Here is a 7,926-nt window from a genome sequence, read left to right as displayed (position 1 = left end):
TTTTTTCTTAAAGGTAAGAGATTTTTTTTGGGGGGACTAACTTAAACGTGTCCATATATGATCGAGGACCATGTGTGTGCGTGAGCTTATGTAAATTGGGAGTGCTGTTGATTAATCGTAACCCCTCCAAGATATGTATGTGAGTTGATCTAATCCAGCTGTGTGTGTGTGTGTGTGTGTGTGTGTGTGTGTGTGTGTGTGTGTGTGTGTGTGGGTGTGTGTGTGTGTGTGTGTGTGTGTGTGTGTGTGTGTGTGTGTGTGTGTGTGTGTGTGTGTGTGTGTGTGTGTGTGTGTGTCTCTCTCTCCTCTTCTCTCCCTCTCTCCTCCACTCCTCTCTCTCCCTCTCTCCTCCACTACTCTCTCTCTCCTCTCCTCTTCTCTCTCCCTCTCTCCTCTCCTCTCCTCTCTCTCTCTCTCCTCTCCTCTCTCTCCCTCTCTCCTCTCCTCTTCTCTCTCTCTCCCTCTCTCCTCCTCTCCTCTTCACCAGAGAGTTTCCCAACTTCATATTCTTGAGTTACATAGTGATCGATCTTTCTGGAAAGTTGCGTAACTCCAACGTCCCCTTAAAGCCAAAATATGTGTTTACCAGACTCTCTGTAGCCTAACTAAAGGGCTAGTACACTGTGTTTACCAGACCCTCTGTAGCCTAACTAAAGGGCTAGTACACTGTGTTTACCAGACTCTCTGTAGCCTAACTAAAGGGCTAGTACACTGTGTTCACCAGACTCTCTGTAGCCTAACTAAAGGGCTAGTACACTGTGTTTACCAGTCTCTCTGTAGCCTAACTAAAGGGCTAGTACACTGTGTTTACCAGTCTCTCTGTAGCCTAACTAAAGGGCTAGTACAATGTGTTTACCAGTCTCTCTGTAGCCTAACTAAAGGGCTAGTACACTGTGTTTACCAGTCTCTCTGCAGCCTAACTAAGGGGCTAGTACACTGTGTTTACCAGTCTCTCTGTAGCCTAACTAAAGGGCTAGTACACTGTGTTTACCAGACTCTCTGTAGCCTAACTAAAGGGCTAGTACACTGTTTACCAGTCTATCTGTAGCCTAACTAAAGGGCTAGTACACTGTGTTTACCAGACTCTCTGTAGCCTAACTAAAGGGCTAGTACACTGTGTTTACCAGACCCTCTGTAGTCTAACTAAAGGGCTAGTACACTGTGTTTACCAGACCCTCTGTAGCCTAACTAAAGGGCTAGTACACTGTGTTTACCAGACTCTCTGTAGCCTAACTAAAGGGCTAGTACACTGTGTTTACCAGACCCTCTGTAGCCTAACTAAAGGGCTAGTACACTGTGTTTACCAGACCCTCTGTAGCCTAACTAAAGGGCTAGTACACTGTGTTTACCAGACCCTCTGTAGCCTAACTAAAGGGCTAGTACACTGTGTTTACCAGACTCCCTGTAGCCTAACTAAAGGGCTAGTACACTGTGTTTACCAGACCCTCTGTAGCCTAACTAAAGGGCTAGTACACTGTGTTTACCAGACTCCCTGTAGCCTAACTAAAGGGCTAGTACAGACTCTCTGTAGTCTAACTAATGGGCTAGTACACTGTGTTTACCAGACTCTCTGTAGCCTAACTAAAGGGCTAGTACACTGTGTTTACCAGACTCTCTGTAGCCTAACTAAAGGGCTAGTACACTGTGTTTACCAGACTCTCTGTAGCCTAACTAAAGGGCTAGTACACTGTGTTTACCAGACTCTCTGTAGCCTAACTAAAGGGCTGGTACACTGTGTTTACCAGACTATCTGTAGCCTAACTAAAGGGCTAGTACACTGTGTTTACCAGACTCTCTGTAGCCTAACTAAAGGGCTAGTACACTGTGTTTACCAGTCTCTCTGTAGCCTAACTAAAGAGCTAGTACACTGTGTTTACCAGACTCTCTGTAGCCTAACTAAAGGGCTAGTACACTGTGTTTACCAGACTCTCTGTAGCCTAACTAAAGGGCTAGTACACTGTGTTTACCAGTCTCTATGTAGCCTAACTAAAGGGCTAGTACACTGTGTTTACCAGACTCTCTGTAGCCTAACTAAAGGGCTAGTACACTGTGTTTACCAGACTCTCTGTAGCCTAACTAAAGGGCTGGTACACTGTGTTTACCAGACTCTCTGTAGCCTAACTAAAGGGCTAGTACACTGTGTTTACCAGACTCTCTGTAGCCTAACTAAAGGGCTAGTACACTGTGTTTACCAGACTCTCTGTAGCCTAACTAAAGGGCTAGTACACTGTGTTTACCAGACTCTCTGTAGCCTAACTAAAGGGCTAGTACACTGTGTTTACCAGACTCTCTGTAGCCTAACTAAAGGGCTAGTACACTGTGTTTACCAGACTCTCTGTAGCCTAACTAAAGGGCTAGTACACTGTGTTTACCAGACTCTCTGTAGCCTAACTGATAAAATGGCCACCAACGTAATCAAAAAGGTCAACCAAAGAACAAGATTCCTCTACAGGATCTCCTCACTGGTCAACAAAAACACCTTGAAGACCTTAACAGGAGCCCTTGTACAAGGTTTCTTTGACTATGCATGCACCTCCTGGTACCACAGCACCTCAAAGGCCCTTAAAACTAGGCTCCAGACTTCCCAAAACAAACTGGTCAGGCTCCTACTTGACCTCGCCCCCCGAACCCACCTCACCCCTGCCCACTTTGACAGGCTGGAATGGCTTAGGGTCGACGAGAGAGTACAGCATCTTGCAATGGGTCTGGTCCACAAGATTCGATACACCACCAAGATACCCATGTACCTGTCTAGATACTTCCTTAATGTTAACGAAGTCCACACCCACAACACCAGAGGGAGTGCAACGAACCATGTACAACCCAGATTCGGCACAAACAAGGGACTAAATTATTTTCGCTCCTATGCCACCAAAATGTGGAACGCCCTACCAACAGTCATTAAGACATGCAAATCCCTTGACTCCTTCAAAACCGCTCTCAAAGGGCACCTACGGATGGCTGCAATTCGAAACTGGCCCCTGTAAAATCGGAATCCCTCAAACACGGACGCAAGGGCAACACAAGAGACGGTCGCGGCCACACAGCCAACTCAAGGTATGGCCACTGAGCCGACTTGGGGACCCAACGCAAGGACAACACAAGAGACGGTCACGGCCACACAGCCAACTCAAGGTACGGCCACGGAGCCGACTTGGGGACCCAACACAGCTCCTCCAAGGAAAACAAACAAAAGAACGGAGCTGAACGTGAATCCCCCCCACCGCCCACCCCTTTTTTCCCCTCACTGTATATGTTTCTTTTCCCTTTTTACCTCCATTATGATGAATTCCTGTTCTGTTCTTTGTCTATATAGAAGTGTCTATTTGTACGTCTCTAAATGTTTTTGATGAATTGAACATGGTGGACCCTATTGGAAACAAGTGTAATGCTTAATCGTCCACTCACAGTTAACAGCCTTTGTATTGAGTTTGTGCTTGAAATGTACTGTAATTCTGCAAACTGTTAATACATATTTCAATCAATCAATCAATGACTAAAGGGCTAGTACACCATATCACGCTGCTTAGTTGCACCAGATTACACAATGCTCCATGGGTTAGGGTTGTTGGTCGTATTCCCAGATTACACAATGCTCCATGGGTTAGGGTTGTTGGTCGTATTCCCAATGCTCCATGGGTTAGGGTTGTTGGTCGTATTCCCAGATTACACAATGCTGCATGGGTTAGGGTTGTTGGTCGTATTCCCAGATTACACAATGCTGCATGGGTTAGGGTTGTTGGTCGTATTCCCAGACACAATGCTCCATGGGTTAGGGTTGTTGGTCGTATTCCCAATGTTCCATGGGTTAGGGTTGTTGGTCGTATTCCCAGACACAATGCTCCATGGGTTAGGGTTGTTGGTCGTATTCCCAGACCCAATGCTCCATGGGTTAGGGTTGTTGGTCGTATTCCCAATGCTCCATGGGTTAGGGTTGTTGGTCGTATTCCCAGACATTCTTGTTCTTAATAAAGTCCAGATGTTGACTTGGACTATACAGCCTCTCTCTCACACAGATAGAAGTATATGAATTTGTTTATGATTATCAATACATCTCTTGAACACCAAGCTTGCACAATTATGTCTATATGGTCAAAACCATAACACATCCCCCCTAATTGTGCAAAGGTTTGTGTTCAATTATCATCAGTTTCAATTTCCTGTCTCTTTACAGTTTTACACATGCATTCACTCAATACAGCTTTAGCTCCATTTCACAAGAGCTCCCCAATTAATTGAATAATTAATTCAATTTTAAAGGACATGTGAAATATCATATTCATTTGTACTTTAAAACTCTGTTTTTTAAGACCAATACAGCTGTTTGTAAGATCATGTCATGCACGTCTCCGTCCCCTCCCATTCTCTGCGAGAGTAAGGGCAGAGAGTAAGGCCTCTGAGATGTACCCGACTGGCCTGCCATAGGCTAGAGGCCTCTGAGACGCATCAGACTGGCCTGCCATAGGCTAGAGGCCTCTGAGATGTACCCGACTGGCCTGCTATAGGCTAGAGGCCTCTGAGATGTACCAGACTGGCCTGCCATAGGCTAGAGGCCTCTGAGATGCACCAGACTGGTCTGCTATAGGCTAGAGGCCTCTGAGACGCACCAGACTGGCCTGCCCTAGGCTAGAGGCCTCTGAGACGCACCAGACTGGCCTGCTATAGGCTAGAGGCCTCTGAGACGCACCAGACTGGCCTGCTATAGGCTAGAGGCCTCTGAGACGCACCAGACTGGCCTGCCATAGGCTAGAGGCCTCTGAGATGTACCAGACTGGTCTGCTATAGGTTAGAGAGGCCTCTGAGACGCACCAGACTGGCCTGCTATAGGCTAGAGGCCTCTGAGACACACCAGACTGGCCTGCTATAGGCTAGAGGCCTCTGAGACGCACCAAACTGGCCTGCTATAGGCTAGAGGCCTCTGAGATGTACCAGACTGGCCTGCCATAGGCTAGAGGCCTCTGAGACGCACCAGACTGGCCTGCCATAGTTCTATAGGTGCGGTTGGAACTCCCTTCTACATCATCATGCATCATCTCATACTGGCCAATCAGCAGAGCTTTGATATCTTCTGGCCAAGCGCTTAAGCGCCCTTATTGGCCAAGCGCTCCCACCGACATGTGATTGGTTAGCCGATTTGCTCGTCCACCTATAGGACATTCAATGTCAATGGCGTTCACTGTTTTGATGTTTTAATTCTTCGTCATATTTGGCGAAATTTTGACCTAATTTCTCCTTTCATTGTCAATGGACAATATGAGACGCTGTATAGGAGGGGCTAGAGGCCCTCAAAAATCACACCCGTGTGAAGTGAGGGGTGCTCTTGTCATCATACATCATCTCATTCAGGCCATTCACATCCTATGTCCAGCATTTAATGTTTGTGTTTACACTATGACATAAAACTGTCCATTCATTATCAATGGCATTTTAATGTTTAATTGTTCTGTTTACACGCACACTAAAAGCTGGACAAAGGAGGCGCCCCAACAAACATAAATTACTACTTAATACTTTGGCTATTCTGAAAAAAGCTGATCTGCAATGTGACGCGTTATGAGCTTGTAGATCTACTATTTTCTGAAAATGTTAGTACTATACTCCAATTTAACACTAATGGTATGTGTTGGTCTTCATAGATTTGCTGACTATATATGTTTTACAACACTGTAAAGGAGATGTGTTTGGGTGAGCGGTGAGTCTCTTACCACCGCGGCTCAGTGACGCCATGTTGTAGTTTTAGTAAAAAAACAGAGAGATGCTTTTGGGTGAGTGGTGAGTCTCTTACCACCGCGGCTCAGTGACGCCATGTTGTAGTTTTAGTAAAAAACAGAGATGTGTTTGGGTGAGCGGTGAGTCTCTTACCACCGCGGCTCAGTGACGTCATGTTGTAGTTTTAGTAAAAAAACAGAGAGATGCGTTTGGGTGAGCGGTGAGTCTCTTACCACCGCGGCTCAGTGACGCCATGTTGTAGTTTTAGTAAAAACAAAGATGCGTTTGGGTGAGCGGTGAGTCTCTTACCACCGCAGCTCAGTGACGTCATGTTGTAGTTTTAGTAGAAACAGAGAGATGCGTTTGGGTGAGCGGTGAGTCTCTTACCACCGCGGCTCAGTGGCGTCATGTTGTAGTTTTAGTAAAAACAGAGAGATGCGTTTGGGTGAGCGGTGAGTCTCTTACCACCGCGGCTCAGTGACGTCATGTTGTAGTTTTAGTAAAAACAGAGAGATGCGTTTGGGTGAGCGGTGAGTCTCTTACCACCGCGGCTCAGTGACGTCATGTTGTAGTTTTAGTAAAAACAGAGAGATGCGTTTGGGTGAGCGGTGAGTCTCTTACCACCGCGGCTCAGTGACGTCATGTTGTAGTTTTAGTAAAAACAGAGATGCGTTTGGGTGAGCGGTGAGTCTCTACCACCGCGGCTCAGTGACGTCATGTTGTAGTTTTAGTAAAAACAGAGAGATGCGTTTGGGTGAGCGGTGAGTCTCTTACCACCGCGGCTCAGTGACGTCATGTTGTAGTTTTAGTAAAAACAGAGAGATGTGTTTGGGTGAGCGGTGAGTCTCTTACCACCGCGGCTCAGTGACGTCATGTTGTAGTTTAGTAAAAACAGAGAGATGTGTTTGGGTGAGCGGTGAGTCTCTTACCACCGCGGCTCAGTGACGTCATGTTGTAGTTTTAGTAAAAACAGAGAGATGTGTTTGGGTGAGTGGTGAGTCTCTTACCACCGCGGCTCAGTGACGTCATGTTGTAGTTTTAGTAAAAACAGAGAGATGTGTTTGGGTGAGCGGTGAGTCTCTTACCACCACGGCTCAGTGACATCATGTTGTAGTTTAGTAAAAACAGAGAGATGCGTTTGGGTGAGCGGTGAGTCTCTTACCACCGCGGTTCAGTGACGTCATGTTGTAGTTTAGTAAAAACAGAGAGATGCGTTTGGGTGAGCGGTGAGTCTCTTACCACCGCGGCTCAGTGACGTCATGTTGTAGTTTAGTAAAAACAGAGAGATGTGTTTGGGTGAGCGGTGAGTCTCTTACCACCGCGGCTCAGTGACGTCATGTTGTAGTTTTAGTAAAAACAGAGAGATGTGTTTGGGTGAGCGGTGAGTCTCTTACCACCGCGGCTCAGTGACGTCATGTTGTAGTTTTAGTAAAAACAGAGAGATGTGTTTGGGTGAGCGGTGAGTCTCTTACCACCGTGGCTCAGTGACGTCATGTTGTAGTTTCATGTTCTTGTGTTGTATTTCTGATGTGGATATAAATGTATAATTAAACGTTATTATTAATTGTATGTAATCTGGAAAACCCTTTGTAACTGCATTGCTTTGAAAACCACTATACGTTATACAAATAAACGTGTTGATGATTAATAATGGTGTTTAGTTTTATTCCACAACTGTATATAATAAACCCAGTATTAAATATGCTGTACATGTTCTATCAAATACATATATTTACTGTTACATTGACCTGAATCACCACAAGATCACAGGGAGTTAAATATGAAAACTATGATGATGGTGAAATAATGTAAAACAGTGTTCTAATGAATGATGTGGTATGACATCATTGGTATGACATCATTGGTTCTAATCAGTGAAAACCCTGGCGTGTGTGTGTGTGTGTGTGTGTGTGTGTGTGTGTGTGTGTGTGTGTGTGTGTGTGTGTGTGTGTGTGTGTGTGTGTGTGTGTGTGTGTGTGTGTGTGTGTGTGTGTGTGTGTGTGGTGCGTGTGTGGTGTGGTGTGTGTGTGTGGTGTGTGGTGTGTGGTGTGTGTGTGCGTGTGTCAGGATGACGTTGGCTCTCCTGTGGTTTCTCGCCACATCTCTTCTACTTCCTGGTGAGTTTATTTATTGATACTTTTACTTCTAACAGTATTTCTACTTAGTGGTATTAATTATTTTACTACTAACATAATACTTCTACTTAGTGGTGTTAGT

The sequence above is a fragment of the Electrona antarctica genome (genome assembly GCF_951216825.1).
Source record: "Electrona antarctica genome assembly, chromosome: 1".
In the NCBI taxonomy this organism is placed as follows: domain Eukaryota; kingdom Metazoa; phylum Chordata; class Actinopteri; order Myctophiformes; family Myctophidae; genus Electrona; species Electrona antarctica.
The sequence above is the reverse complement of the archived record's forward strand: the minus strand, read 5'-3'. Positions refer to the sequence as shown.